The sequence below is a fragment of the Pongo abelii genome, chromosome 14 (assembly GCF_028885655.2).
Source record: "Pongo abelii isolate AG06213 chromosome 14, NHGRI_mPonAbe1-v2.0_pri, whole genome shotgun sequence".
NCBI lineage: Eukaryota > Metazoa > Chordata > Mammalia > Primates > Hominidae > Pongo > Pongo abelii.
The window spans coordinates 95587071-95604147 of NC_071999.2; positions in this window are offsets into that span (position 1 = coordinate 95587071).

The window sequence follows — 17077 nt, forward strand, 5'->3', positions numbered from 1 at the left end:
TTGATATTTACTCATATGACTTGAAATTGTGTGTCCACACAAACACGGCACAATGGTGTTTATAGCAGCTTTTTCCTAATTGTCAAAACTTGTAAGCAACTGAGATCCTTCAAAGAGTAAATGGATAAATAAGCTACAGTACACCCAGACAATGTACTATTCAGGGCTAAAAAGACATGAGCTATGAAGTCATGAAAAGACATGGAGGAATCTTTGTAAAATGTGCTCTACAAAATGGCGTTACTCAGGTTCCGAGTTCCAAAGTAGATTTCAGAAGCCATTCTAAGAAGGATTACCTGCATGGCTTGTAACCTCGCAAAAAAGAACAAAACCAACAAACAAACAAAAACAAAAAAACAGAAGTTTGCTTTGAAACTTTGAACTGGGCCAAACTGCAACAACCATAGCATCCTGAAAAATAACTGAATATCACCAATACTGCAACTCCTGAATAGCAACAATCAAGGAACTATGGACTCATGTACTAAGCCAGGTTCTTCCACCAGTGATAATTCTTTCAAAACAACTTATGTAATTACCCTCAGTGTACTTTTAAAATTTCCTACTCCCCTCTCTCTCTTTGGAACACATGATCTTTGGACAAATATGTGCCTCCAGAATTACAATTTCAAAGACCCCGATAAATACCTGTCTTACTGCATTGCAGTCTGGTTTTCCACCTCTTCTTAGTTCACACCTTAAATGCATGTTAGTAATTAAAAAAGCCAATCTGAAATGGCGATACATTGCACTGTATCATTCAAACAATCTGACAATCAGTAAAACGCAAAACTACAGAGAGCAAAAAAACTCAGTGGTTACGGGGCAGAGATTGTTAAATTAGTGGAGCAGAGAGGATTTTCAAATCACTGGAACTACTCTATATGATGCTATAATGGTGAATGCATGTCATTATACATTTGTCTAAGCCTATGGAATGTATAACACCATAAGTTAACCCTATTGTAAGCTATGGACTTTGGGTGATAATGATGTGTCAATATAGGTTAATTGATTCTAACAAGTATGCCACTCTGGTGCAGGATGTTGACAGTGGGGCAGGCTGTGCATATCTGGGAATAGGAGACGTATGGAAACTATACCCTCTATCTCATTTGTCTGTGAACCTAAAACTGCTCCTAAAAATGAAGTCTGTTTTTAAAAAACCGTCTAGGCCCAGTTTCAAGTACCTTTGCTAGAGCTATTATGTCTAGAGGAAAAACTGGCCTAGCAACTGTTTTTCATCCAGTTTTAAATTCACAGAGAGACTTGTATATTTCATTTAGACCTCATGACCTCATTAATTCAGATCTGTTCATTTCAAATGCATGGTATTCAACTAGACTAAAGAATACTTTTGTAGTCCTACCCATCCTCCACCCAAAGTAAGGGTTTTCTAGGGAAGAAAAATTTGAATAGAGAACGCTTATTATGCTCAAAATATTCATCTGTTTTCAATTATTTTAAGCACTTTAAGCAATTCATTTACACATGAATGGCTGAAATGGTAGAATACAAAACTCTTATCTGTATAAAAATGCCAGGCTGCGTTTTTTTTATTTGAAAATATTTGGTTGTCATAAAGCAATATAAATGCTTGGCTTGTAAAATCATCTCTAAATTCAACTAACTCCTTAAATGTTTCTAATTCCTGTCTCTTACAATTTTTCAAAATATATTTTGATATTGAGTTTATTTGTATAGAATGCTCATTGCAGAGATGATTACTTTTTATTTTTAAGGTACTCTTAACTTTTGTCTTAATTAGTTTTAGATTATATATAGTCAACCAATAAGAAAAAAGTTTAATAAATTAGATTTTCAGATCCGTAAGTGCATTCTATAATGCTAAAATTCAACTTTTGTTCATAAAAATCAGGGAGAAGGTAAAACCAAAATAGATACTTATTAAACAATAAACAAGTCTAACCATAATATAAATAATGCATCCTGTGTGTTCATTTTGGGTGATTTCTCTGCATGAAATATCTTAAAGTACAAATCCAGTGAGCTTGGAATTATAACTTTTATTTTTCTGTTTAGTTGTCCCTTAAATAAGCATTTATGTTATTTACTGTATTAGATTTTTTTCAAAGACTTGTTTAAAAACTCAAAAATTGTCTTATCTGACCCAATATAAATTTTTGTTCAAAATTAACTGAAATATCTGTAAATGGTTAATACTGTAGGATAAACACATTATTTCTCTTCAGTGAGTTTTTAATCCTTATTTCACCTAATTTAAATATTTATTACAAATCTGCCTCTTCCAAGTTTTCAGCTAAGTTTTCTGAAAAACAGCTAAATATTTTCTCCATTGTAGTTTCTCTCTCTCTCTCTCTGTATGTCAGTCCCTTTTTCTGTAACATATTATTTTAGTTTCACTTGTCTCATGTTACATTTTAATTAAAAGTTTCTATTTTTAGTAGCAGGAATTTAATTGACCTCTACTGACTACATTTTATGTAGGTATCAGCCCATAATTAAAAGGTTGAATATATGAGTTTGGTTATTTTTATCCAAATACAGTTAAAGCAATAAAAGTGAAGTCAGTTAGCATTCACCAAAGTTCTAAGAAATACATTAATTTGTTTTATTAAACAAAATATTATTTGTTAATGCAATTGCTTTCACTTATGACATAGATTACTAGCAAAGAAAAAGATTATGTGGGTGTCCCTTGATGAAACATGATTAAGTCTATAGTCAGCAAAAATTCAAATTTCAATTTCCCACATCCTAGTTGCCTGACATTGGCAAGATACTTAGCCTTTTTTAAATATATATTTTAAAGGTTTAGAATATTGTTGATTGCATGTAATGATATGCATAGCTGCCTTTGCACACTATCTTTGCACACTATAAAATACGTACTCAATAAATTTCCTAAGATTCAAATCAATGAAAAGGATGCAGTAGATAAGCAAGAACTTCTTTTTACCAAATTTGTTCAGTTATTTTCAACCATCTGAAACACAGCTTGACCTGGGTTTACACATAGTCTATATTCTAAAATATGTCATTACCTTTCTGGAACTCATTGATGTGGATATTGTATATCCTGACATTATCTAAAAATTAATAGTAAAGCAAAAATATTACTAAATCCTGAAATACCCTTGATGATAGTCCACATTGGACTTTAGGGATTTTATTCATGAAGGAATATTTTTAACTCATATAAGTTCCTGATTTTACATTAGATACAATGACCATAAGTATGTAAGAAGAGAATGCCTGTATATAGGGCGTTATAGGAAATTGCTGTAAAAAATAGAAGTAATATTAAAATAAAACAGAACAGAACAAGTGGAACATTAACTTAGGAAAAACAAGCAGTATTCTGTGACCAAGGCATGCCGGCAATATTTAATGCAGGACTATTGAAAGTTTGTATAGCAGAATGGACTCTGATGGCACCACCAAATAATTACACAGCACCTCAATTCATAAAAATAGGAAAACAACTACCTTACTTATAGACGCAAGAACATTTATGAAACCATCCAAATTTTAGTCAACATTTTTTAAGAAATACACTGTATGCAGTTGTTCATGTATTTTATCAGAGAGGCAACTAGTGTTAAGAACATTTTATTGTATAGAAATTCTCAATCTGTTTAGAGTATCAAATGTTTAATATTTTTGTGTTTTTACAAATGTGTTTACAAATATATTTTATATTTGTCTGACTGTTTAAATTATGTTTTTGATAAAGCTTCAGTGCTGCTATAATGTCTAAGGCTCATCCTACTGTGTGAAAATATGAAATTTCTCTCTCTCATCTGTAATAGAAAAATGAATATGTGATCCTCCTTAGAACAGGATCCACACGTTCTTTTGTCTGCTGGCAAAAGAAACTCAGAAAGATAAACATAAACCTTAACTTTAGACAAACAGTTGAAAGCCTCTCAATCTGCTTTGTTTTGTCAGCAACTTCTAGCGGTCATGTTAAGAATTAAAAACATGCATATTGCTCAGCAAAATCCACATGAATATTAGACGTGTGTATGTGTGTGTGTGTGTGAGTATGAGTAATGGAATTTTAAGAGTACAGCATTCTGGAAAGTATGTAGCAGATATGAACCGAGGCCAAATTTTATATATATATATATATAAATATATATATATATTTATATGTGAGTATGAGTAATGGAATTTTAAGAGTACAGCATTCTGGAAAGTATGTAGCAGATACAAACTGAGGCCAAATTATATATATATATATACACATTATATATATATAATATATTTTATATATTTATATATAATATATTTATATATTATATATAATATATGTTATATATTCATATATTATATATAATATACATTCTATATATAATATATAATATATTATATATTTATATATTATATTATATATATTAGATATATTTATTTTATATTTATAATATATTTGTATATTATATATAAATATATATCATATATTTGTATATTATATTATATATTATATAATATATGATATATTAATATTCATATATAATATATAATATAATTATATAATATATAATATATAATATAATTATATATTATATAATATATTATATATAATTATATATTATATATTAAATATAATTATATATAATTATATATTATATATTATATATATAATTATATTAAATATATTATATATAATTATATATTATATATTATATATAATTATATATAATATATAATTATATATTATATATTATATATGAATATTTATATTTATATATTATATAAATATTTATATAACATATATTATATGTATTTATATAACATATGTTAGTATATATTATGTATTCATATAACATATATTAATATATATTATGTATTCATATAACATATATTAATATATAATGTATTCATATAACATATATTAATATATATTATGTATTTATATAACATATATTAATATATATTATGTATTTATATAACATATATTAATATATATTACGTATTTATATAACATATATTAATATATATTATGTATTTATATAACATATATTAATATATATTATGTATTTATATAACATATATTAATATATATTATGTATTTATCTATTATATTTATATATCTATGATATATTTATCTATAATATATAATATATATTATATATTCATCTATAATATATATCATAGATATATAAATACATTGTGTATTAATCTGTTCTCATACTGCCATAAAGAACTGCCCAAGACTAGGTAATTTAGAAAGGAAAGAGCTTTAATTGATTCACAGTTCTACATGGCTAGGGAGGCCTCAGGAAACTTACAATCATAGTAAAAGGCAAAGGGGAAGCAAGGAACCTTCTTCACAAGATGGCCGGAGGGAGAAGTGCCAAGCAAAGGGGGAAGAGACCCCCCTTAAGCCATCAGCTCTTCTGAGACTCACTCACTATCTTGAGAACAGCATGTGGGATACCGCCCCCATGATTCAATTCCCTTCACCTTGTCTCTCCGTTGACACACAGAGATTATGGGGATTTGGGGGATTACAATTCAAGATAAGATTTGGGTGGAGACACAAAGCCTAACCATATCACATTGGTACTCAATCTTTCAATTAAGTAAAAAACCAAAAAAAGCAAATTTAAAGTGATTACATGTATTTTTGATGTCTAAATGCATAATATCAGATTTTTTGTTTTTATCTCTAAATGTTTCAGGATTTAAGGATCAAGCCGACTTCAGTGAGATTATGCTAATTCTTTTATGTGTTATTACACCAAGGTGGAATTTCTAAGTGATGCCTGTCTTGATTCTCCTAGGCAAAATCTTTAATTACTGATCTATGCAATTACAGCTATCCTTATAATCTTTCATTATAGCATTTACCGTGTTGCACTGTAGCTATTGACTAGCCTCTGCTTCTCCTCATTATTCTCATTATTATTATTCTGTCTTTGAGCAAGAGAACTCTGTCTCTTTGTTTGCCTAGTTCTAGAGTGTAAAAAAAAAAACATAATCATTAACAGTTATTGAATGTTTACATTGAGCCTACTAGTCTGTCCATCTATATGAATATAAATTAACAGTCTCTTCTTCTGGTCATTGCTACAGTACACAAACTCTGTCCATCTTCCCCATAGTAAAAGGATTAACACCTTACACTTATCTCTTGGGACTCTCTAGTATAAACATTAAAAATAATCAAAAACAATAAAAATTTCCCAGATTCTTCTACCTCCAAGTATCTTTGTGTTATTCTATATATAAAAATACATATAAATAATTCTCTGAATGCTTTTTCTTCTTTTTCAGGAAGCATTTCTGTTTCGATTCTCAGAGGGAATTGTGCTACCCTTTCAAAGATTTAAGTACAGGTTGAATATCCATCATCTTAAAATCCCAAATTGAGGCCAGGCGAGGTGGCTCAAGCCTGTAATCCCAGCACTTTGGGAGGCCCAGGTGGGCGGATCATGAGGTCAGGAGATCGAGACCATCCTGGCTAACATGGTGAAACCCCGTCTCTACTAAAAATACAAAAAATTAGCCAGGTGTGGTGGTGGACGCCTGTAGTCCCAGCTACTTGGGAGGCTGAGGCAGGAGAATGGCGTGAACCCGGGAGGAGGAGCTTGCAGTGAGCTGAGATGGCGCCACTGCACTCCAGCCTGGGCGAAAGAGCGAGACTCCATCTCAAAAAAAATAAAATAAAATAAAATAAAATAAAATCCCAAATTGAAATGGTCCAAAATCCAAAACGTTTTAAGCACCAACATGATGCTACAGATGGACAATTCTGCATTCAATTTCATGTGAGGGGTTACAGTCAAATGCAGTTAAACTTTGTTTCATGCTAAAATTATTAAGAATATTATATAAAATTACCTGTAGGCTATGTGTAGAAGTAGAAGGCATATATGAAACATAATTTCATGTTTAGATTTGGTGCCATCTCCAAGAGATCTCACTATGTGTCTGCAAATATTTCAAAATCTAAAAAAATCCAAAATGCAAAACACTTCTGTTTCCAAGCATTTTGGATTAGGTGTATTCAACCCATATATGGGAAATTTAGGAAAAGAAACCCAAGATTGAAACATTGTCGCTGAAGTTGATTAAATCAAGTAACATGCTAACTATTTAAAAATTTCAATCCAGAGACAGAAAAGAAGGCCTAAAGTATCCTTTATATTTTTTTCTGGCAATTTTTCAGAATGAAGTAAGGTCATAAAAGTTCAGGTTAGTTTCTTATAAACACAGAGACAGCTAACATTGCTGGGAGACATCACCATGGGTGGTAGGTATTTTGTGAAAATAGTTTTATGTTAAATGAGTTGTGATGTTCAAATAAAGGTTCTGGCTGAATTTCATTCTCTCTCTCTCTCTCTTTAAAATATAAAAAGAAAATACTTGTGTTGATTGCCTGCTCTTTCTAGTAATTACAAGCCAATTTCCTCTGAACAGTGTCTGTCTCTTAATCACAAGTAACAGCAGGTACTGAGCAACTGATATGCCACATATTTTACTTTGAACAACACCCGCAAAAGGAGCTACATTAAGTAAAATACTAAAGAGTTCTGAATTAAATGATTCTAGATTTTCCACTGATTTAAAAAGTATAGCAAAAGTATTGAAAATGCATTCTAAATTTATATTTTCCCATAACTATAGGTTTTCTTTTAGTTGTGAGTTTGCCCTTGCTTTTGTTAATTATATTTTCAGAAATGTAGAATGTGGAAGAAAAAATTCCTATTCATCATGAAGGGATGCTCTCCCTTTCCTAGGCTATACAACAGCAAAAAGTTAAGTGTTAATCAGGAAGCTATGACAAAAAAACAATAATGGCTTGACTTAATGCAATTAAAAAATAAGACAAAGGAACAAAATACATGTATATATCAAGAGACGTGGGGAATATTTTTGCAGTATAAATGACAGACTTTTCTTTATTAACATGTAGAATAATTTTTAAAATTTGATAATAGAAATCCAATAAGAAATTGAGAGGGAAAAAAAGATACAGTTTAATGACAGAGCAGGAGCATTGCCATCTTGAACAAGCCCCTCATTCTAAAGTTCACCTTAATAAAAAATCACCTAAATCCAAAGGGCATCAGCCTAATAGCTAAGGTCAGCACGACCATAAACCACAAATAACATCTCCAATCAGAGACATTCCAAACTCCTCCCTGACCACAGACATGCTAGCCCCAAGCTAACCCCATTCCAGCCGGGAAGATGCCAACCCTGAGATAACCCCCCTCCAGCTGGAAAGATGTCTTCCCCAAGGTAACCTCCCCTCTGCCCAGAGACATTCCAACCCTGCCATAAACTTCTCCCCCACACATAAACATTCCAAGGTTGTGATAAGCCCCTTCACCCTAAAACCAATATATAATCTTAGTCTATAAGAGAAAGCACTCCTGACAGAAATTGGCCAGAAGCCCCTCTCAGGTTTTATCTAAAGTAAATCTATCTTTAACTGTTGAGCTGCATTTTGTGTTTCTTTCCTCTTTCTTTAACTCTTATATTTAACCTAACTCATCATTATGAATATTCAAATGTAAGTTTGGATAATACTAGATAATATTTTTATTCATCTAAGGAGAAAATATTGAAAAGATTAATCAAATGTATTGGAGGCAATCACATTCAAGCATCTCAAGGGGAATTTTTGAAAATTGTAGAAAAGTAATTTGATAACATCAATTGCAATTTCAAAAGCACATACGTCTCGCCTCAGCATTCCTAATTTCATCTCATAGAAAATAAATTTTCTGTCAGATTACATTTTCAAATATAGTTTATAATATCAAGTAGAAAAACAAAACAAACTGAAAACTAAACAAATACATGTAAAACTTTGGCCACTGTGTCTCTAATAATAAGGTAATGGTTGAGTAAATTATAGCCAAACAGCAGGGTGTGGTGGCTCATGCCTGTAATCCCAGCATTTGGGGGCCGAGGGAGGTGGATCCTCTGAGGTCTGGAGTTTGAGACCAGCCTGACCAACATGGAGAAACCCCATCTCTACTAAAAATACACAATTAGCCAGGTGTGGTGGCACATGCCTGTAATCCCAGCTACTCAGGAGGCTGAGGCAGGAGAATTACTTGAACCCAGGAGGTGGAGATTGTGGTGAGCTGAGATTGCGCCATTCCTCTCCAGCCTGGGCAACAAGAGTGAAACTCTGTCTCAAAAAATATATGTCTATACCCAAACATGTCAAAGAAAAATCGCACTGGACAGAGTTAAACAGGAAAGGAAAACTTTATTCAGGACTGTTGCAATAGAGGTCAAAGCTATTGCAATCGGGGAAAGAGATTGAACTCAACTCCACTGAAAAAATGTAGGCAGGTATTTGATGCTGGTCTGACCTAGTGGAAAAGTACTGGGGACATTATAATTGGTCAGTGTGATTAGGCCAACTGTATTTGCTAACTGCTATTTGTTAAAGTTAGACTTCCACCCTCCCACAGAGACTGGAAGATAGGGGCTCTATCCTTCTTGATGATAACATTTCAAAATGATGGCTCCCAGGTCCTTAAGAAAGACAGTCTTGAGTTGTAAAACTGCTAAGAGTCTAAGAGGAGACTCATACCTCGAAGCGATAGATCAAAAATTTATAATTGCAAATTTTATAAAGTACTTAAATGATCTAAGAAAATGGAGGTCAGTGGCCTATAGTCAGAAGGAAGCTTATTTACAGTTGAGTCAAGCTGAGAAGAACATTAAGATCATCTTGATCAACCACACAATAGAGTATGGTAATTATTAAAACAGATGAGGAAATGGCAGATGGCATCATTGTAATACCTTTTGAATCTGTCCTAATCTCCTCAGAGGTAAAGGAGAAACAAAGGTGGAAAAAGAAAAAAAAAATCACCTTAACTAGGTGTGGTAATGCCACACACCTCAAAAACTAATGCAGGTGGGGCCTAGCCACCAATGGCAGGAAAGAAGTGCATATAAAAGTTAAATGAACAGTAACTACAGGAGGGAAGACAAGAGAGGCTTCTATTAGTCCTAAGAAACACATAGCTTAAAAATCACCAACTAGTTCATACACTGAAAGGAGGGTTTGTCACATAGGAAGAAAGCCTCAACAGTGTTTCTATAATCTGAAGATAAAACTGGAAAGGGTAATTGCAAGGGAACAATGGAATATTCTAAGGATCTGTGAGTTGCTTAAACCCACAGACCTCTCAAAAAATATGCAGAAAAAAAAAAAACAAAACTAAGTCCCTTGATGAGGAAATATTCCAGGGAACGGAACATAAATATATATAGGCAAATAATCTGTGGACAAAGGAGATGAGGACTAAACTTGTTTTATTTTTAATCTTGCCCAAATTCCTATCTAAGGGTTCTGGAGAGTCATGCCCTACAAACAATAAATTATCATCAGATGGGTTTTATTTAACCCTGTATATCATGACTTACTTTCCAATCTGACTCTGGGAAGTTGAATGAATTCACTGTTTGTTTTAAGCAGGAGTCAGTAAAGTAGGTCTTGCGACAAATCTGGCCTGCTACCTATCTTCGTAATCAAAGTTTTCTTGGAACAGAGTCATGTTCTTTCTTTTTCTTTTACACGTTATTTATAATTTCTTCAGTGCTACAAAGGCAGTTTTGAGCAAGTGTGGTTGATTATATGGTCCATAAAGGCTAAAATGTTTATGGATCTTAAAAGAAAAATTCTAGAGGAATTGATTGAGAGTAAGAAAATTACATACACATACACACTCACACATACACACTCACACAAACACACAAACAAGTGGCAATTGGTGAGGCACTCAATGCCTTTTTAACAAATGCTTTTTGTGATTATATATGCAGATTTGTTTTCCTTTTGCTTGCAACTAGGCTCTCAAACTGGTAGATACCCATCAAGGATCCCTTGTCTTATTCATATCCATAGTACACCTTAGAAGAGTATAAACACCTTAGAAGAGTGATTATTCATCCACTTAAGGTCAAGTGTATTTTATCCAGTCTGTTTCTGGTTAGGGAAAACTCATAATAAATAGAGCAATGTCCACTGTGAAACAACCCACTTTGTTTTTTATTTGAGATTTCAACTTAAATTTACACTGTACAGTTGAACAAAAATTGAGAAAAAAATCTACTAAATCCCAAAAGGCAAGTTATTCATTAATTATGTAAGTAGAAATACAGAATAAATGACAGATAATTTAGCATCAGCCTTGAAACACAAAGGATAAAATGTCTGATACTTTTTCCTCATAAAAGCACTTTGAGGAGGAAAATACTATAGTAGCAACTAACTGCAATGAGTATAAACAAGGAGACTTCAGAATTAAAACTAAATAATAGAACAAACTTAATCTTATATACAATTTGTTATCTTAAGTCAATGTCCCTAGAAACAGACTCTGAGAGGCAGGTTTGTACTCAGGCAGTTCACTGGAGAGTGAAGGATGTAGGATTGCTCAGAGAGTGGATCTGAACTGTAATTCAGTGACCACGGAGGCTTCATCAGCCAGTCCCACAACAGAAGCTTCATCAGTCGGTCCCACAGAGAGCTCCGGAATTAAGATGGCCCTTCAAAATGGCCCTGCCTGAAGGAAAAGTATCCAGTCTCTGAATGTGGACTGTTCCAAGAAGATAAGGTAAACTTGAATAAGGAGACTCTCTTTAGCCAAAGATAATTCCCCAACATTATCTCAGCTGAGTCCTCAGCTGCCAATACTCCCAGCAGCTGGAGGAAGTACTGCCTAAGTCTTCAGGAAGGGACCTGAATAATAGGCCGTGGCTTGCCTTATATAATAGTTCATGCTTTGTACTACTTTATTCTGTATTCTTTATATGAGTACTTCTAGGAAGAGCTGCAGAATTGTTGCTCTCTTTTCCTGGGAAACATATGAGGGAAGTTAGTGGAAACATACTAGAGGCTGCCAATGATGCTCATTTTCTCTTTCTTCTATAAAGCTTTCCAGACTTCTGTCACCATCTAAGGGGTTTGTCTGGTGGGGAGAATCAGACCATCAGCCTTGGGGGATCTGAATCTCTGATCATCATGACTTTCTCAGTCTATGAATGCTACACACATCCATTTATTATCAAAACTGAACCAAGTAATACCAAGAGCACCTCTGTAAGTCATCTAAATGCCGAAGATATTCCCCTCTACCCTCATTGTTGTTTTCTATTTTACTCTTTGCCTATATTTTTTTATTGTAGTAATAATATTTTTCATGAGTTCTGCCTTTTTACAAATTTGTATGTGTGCAATGTGGTATTGTTATATAGAGGCACAAGGTATGGCAAATATCTTGAACTTAATTATCTTGAACAACCGAAACTTTATACTTGTTGCATAGCAACTCCCTCCTTCCTCCTCTCCTCAGTATCTGGCAACCACCATTCTATTCTCTGCTTCTGTATGTTTGGCTATTTCAGATATCTCACGTTAGTGAAATCATGCAGTATTCATCCTTCTGTGACTGGCTTATTTCCCTCAGTATAACGAAGCTACTATGGAAAACAGTATGGTAGTTCCTCAAAAAATTAAAAAATAGAAATGTCATATGATCCCGAAATCCCAATCTCAAAGAGATATTTGTACATCTATGTTCATTAAAGCATCGATCACAGTAGCAAGACATGGAAACAATTAAATATTCATCAATGGCTACATGGATAAGAAAATGTGGTATATACATATAATGGAACACTAGTCAGCTTTTAAAAAGGAGGAAATCTTGACATGCAACAACATGGATTAACCTGGGGGACATTATGTTAAGTAAAAAAATTTTCCCCCATTTTCAACACCCTACACTCTGCAAATTAGCATGGTCGATTGCACTACCAGGATCATGACTCCTTTCCTTGCTAACTGATCTTTTCACCTAAGGAACACAAAGTTATTCAATGGCACCCATAGCTTGAAGTTTAATTTTATTTTTACTGTATCCTATTACACAGGACCATTTCTCTCTGGAAACCAAGACGTCAAACTTTTAAAGTCCAAACTTAAGAGAAAGGAAATCACAAATCACCTGAAGTCAAGTGGGAGACATATAGTAGGCTACTCTTTCTTCCTTTTGGTTCCTAAATTTATGCTTTTCATCTATTGAAGATGTGGTGCTATATAACCTTATTTGACATATAGCTTACAGTGCATTCTGAAGAATGGCACTACATCCTTGGGGCACTGTCTCCAAACTGGCACTAAAGATGTAGCTTCAAAAGTCTATTTAATTACTCTTTCATGATGGAAGCTTCTGCATGGGGCAATGTGAGATAATATGGAAATGTCAGAAGAAAAAGCAAAGCCATATCCCAATATGTGTCATTTTAAGTCAAGATGTATCACCCCCCTTGTAGAATGCAAGAAGGACGACATAATCAATTGTGACCAAGTTGTTGCCATTAGATCTCTTCAAGTGGTGATGCTGTACTAGGATATAGCATGGGTCTCATACTGGCAGGTTGTACTTCCAACAGAAGCAGTAATTCATATAGGGTCAGTCTATATGAGTAGAGCATGCGGTGTTGGTCCAACTCACACCCCATATCCTCCACACCTTTGTTATGGATACATTATAACTGCCCATCATACCAGCATTGGGCTGGCCAACATTAGTTGGTGAAGTCATTCTGCCTACTTGGGTATGTATTGCCTCTTCCTAACGCATGGTTTTTCAAGTGGAGTTATCCAAACATTGCCCTCCCAAGTCTCGGGATCCCACTTTTCTCCAATTAAAGCCTTTTGTCTGTATAGAAGACTAGCTAAGGAAGAGAATCCAAACTTCTTTAGTACTCTACTACTCTTAAAATTAAGTGCTAGGCTTTATCATCAGCACTTTCTGCCCCACCTGCTGCAGTAAATGAGTCTTTTTATATACTGCAAAAGAGACCCTCTGACTTTTACAGTTGGCTCTCATTCGATCAACTAATCATCATCATTTTATTGCTCTTCTCCAAGGCATTCATGTTTATTATCTTTGCCATTACCCCTGCACTTTAACCTCTCTAGGTTCAACCATCACCCATCTCCCATCACCCATTAATACATTCTCTTTCATTGGTGTCTCATCTAACTTCACCACTAGGGAAAAAAAAAAGGAAAAAAATAGCTTAACAAATTGTAGCACATGGTATGTCAAGGACAGTGGGACACCTACCACCAATGATGGGATAATTAGTCTTAGCTCCCCAGTAGATGACTCAGCACCCAAACTCTATTTTACAGTCTGTTTCCTTGGATTGTTTCAGGCATTAACTCTCTTAGGCAGGGTTTTCTATGGAACAGACTCTGAGACTGATATCTGCCTGCAAGGTATAATTGGGGAGTGCTCTTGGAATCAACTACGATGAGACAATAAAAGAAAAAAATGATCAGAGAGAGGCATTGACTGCAGTGTAGTCATAATGAAGGTCTTACTCAATTCCACAAAATATTGGAGCCAAGATGGCCTTGTAGAATTCTTCCAAATTAAGGCAAGGGACCAGGAATTCATGCATTTAATAATAATTAAACCAAACATTTCTCTAAATAAGCTGATTCAGAGAAAGATATAGAAGAATAGTGTCTGCAGATGTTGTAAAATTGTTCTGCATATAGCTAAGATCACAATACAGGTTGGTCATTTCTCTCTTCTCTATAAGCCCTTTCCCTAATATAAATTAAGTAGGAAGACATGGTAAGTCATACTTACATGCTTGTTTTCATTAGAACAGAAGTACATTGACATCCTTTTTTTATTAATATTTTTAATTCTTTGAAGGACATGAAAAGTTGAACCTAGGAAGCCCATTTTCAGGTTTTATAGTTTACCCTGAAGGAAAGCCCAGATGCTGTCACAGGAGCTGAATTAGGAGAAAGGGAAAATAGATCCACATCTTTCTTTCAATCGTAACACTAAACTTTCTTGAACAATGAATTTTGGTGAGGAAGACTATTTCAGAGGGGCTCTATACTGCTTATTTGTGTCCTCTTTTCCTCAAGCAAAGATAAATATTTTGTTGATTAATCAAATATTATGCTTAAATTTATATGTATGTGTCCTAAACATGACTGGCATAAAGTCTGACATAGTTTTCATATTGGCCACTAGATGGATATGGAAACATAAAAATGTAAAAAAATTGTTTTTATACAAACTTTTATAAAGATTTATAGTTTTCAAAAAATGTTACTTAGAATGATATAGAATATTATAACTAATCTTTATTAAATTTTTTATTTGAACTTTATTAGATACTTAAGATATTTGGGGAAGCTGATATTTGCCAATATGGAAATAATTGAAGATTTTAATTTTTGATTTTTATATTTACTTTAGTTTACATGTTTGATAATGTAGTTATTACATAATATGTTTACTATATTATTTCATACTTTAAATGATTACCAATAATTATGTATTATATAACAAATACTGATTAACCGGCCGGGTGTGGTGGCTCATGCCTGTAATCCCAGCACTTTGGGAGGCCGAGGTGGGCGGATCACCTGAGGTAGGGAGCTCAAGACCAGCCTAACCAACATGGAGAAACCCTGTCTCTACTAAAAATACAAAATTAGCCAGGGTGGTGGCGCATGCCTGTAATCCCAGCTACTCCGGAGGCTAAGGCAGGAGAATCACTTGAACCCGGGAGGTGGAGGTTGCAGTGAGCCGAGATCACGCCATTGCACTCCAATCCGGGCAACAAGAGTAAAACTCTGTCTCAAAAAAAAAAATATATATATATATATTATATATATAGATAGATATAGATATATAGATATAGATAGATACAGATATAGATATATAGATTATCACATCATAATAATTATTTTAAAGTGAAGCCTAATACATTTACATTTTATATTATTCAAGAATTTAGAATATATTTTACATGTTACTATTTAATCTTTAGATCATTGCCCCACGCCTCTCAAGGCTGAGAGATTATATGCTATTTACCAGCTAATTTGTTTGAAGACTTCTAGATCACAGGCCAAGACATTTTATAACTCATAGCAATGGTGATAGCTAAAATGCCAGCATTTTTGTGGTAATTCCCCGACCCCCACTTCCCATAAGGCAACTCAAATAGAACAGTGCATTGCCTTAGAGGAAAAGAACTCCAAACCCAGCAAACACAAATTATTAATAATGACAGTGAGCAACACTATCTTCTGAGGCTGTTCAATATACAAACATTCTTGGAAAAAATTCTGAAACTAAGGGCAATCAGTGATTCTGCTTACAAAAACATGCAGAAACATGACAGACCCATAACAAGTTGTCTCCCAACAATTATTACTGCCAATAAAATAAAAATTATATAAAAATCTTGATTTTTAACAAATGCATTTTCTTCTTGAGTAAGACAAAATCTTTATAGAACAAATATTTTTAAAATAATTACTTTTTTTAAAATTTTCTAACTAAATATTGCCTTCCAATCAATGGAATATACAGATATTTGCAGTAATAATTAAATTCAGTCATCTTTGATATTTTGCATACTTTCACTTATAGAAAAGCTATAGCTGTACATATATCCTTTAAAAAAACTTTTCCCCTTTACAATATATTTGATATGGTAGGACAACAGGATATATTTTAATTAACAATTTGTATCTTGATTTATAATTTAAAAATATGTATATATATTGTGTATGGGTCTCCATTTGTACTTTTATTCCATAATAGCATTTTTTGTGTGTGTCAATTCACCTCATTTCTCTACCATATCCCTTTGTACAATCTAGTTAAAAATAGTAAGGTTTTAGCCACCTCATCTGAAATCTAATTGGAATATATCGACTGAGCTAAGCAACTTTTCACCACTGCCCAAGTCACTGTGACATTTTTATTTGTTAGATGAACATTTAGCATCACTAAACTGAAAACACTTTTTATATAGCATGTCTTAAGTTAAATTTTTAACTTATGTCTTATGAATACATCCTCATATCACTGTGCAGAATAACAGAAGAATATTCATGTTGGAGAACATTAAAAACAAATTTAATATGTCACAAATATGTCACTAAATGTACACAAGAACAGAATTTCCAAGTCTCATGTCTTCCATAGTAATTTAAATGTCATTTTTAACTTTATGTTTCCCATTTGACAAACCATTATAGAAAATATATGGAAAT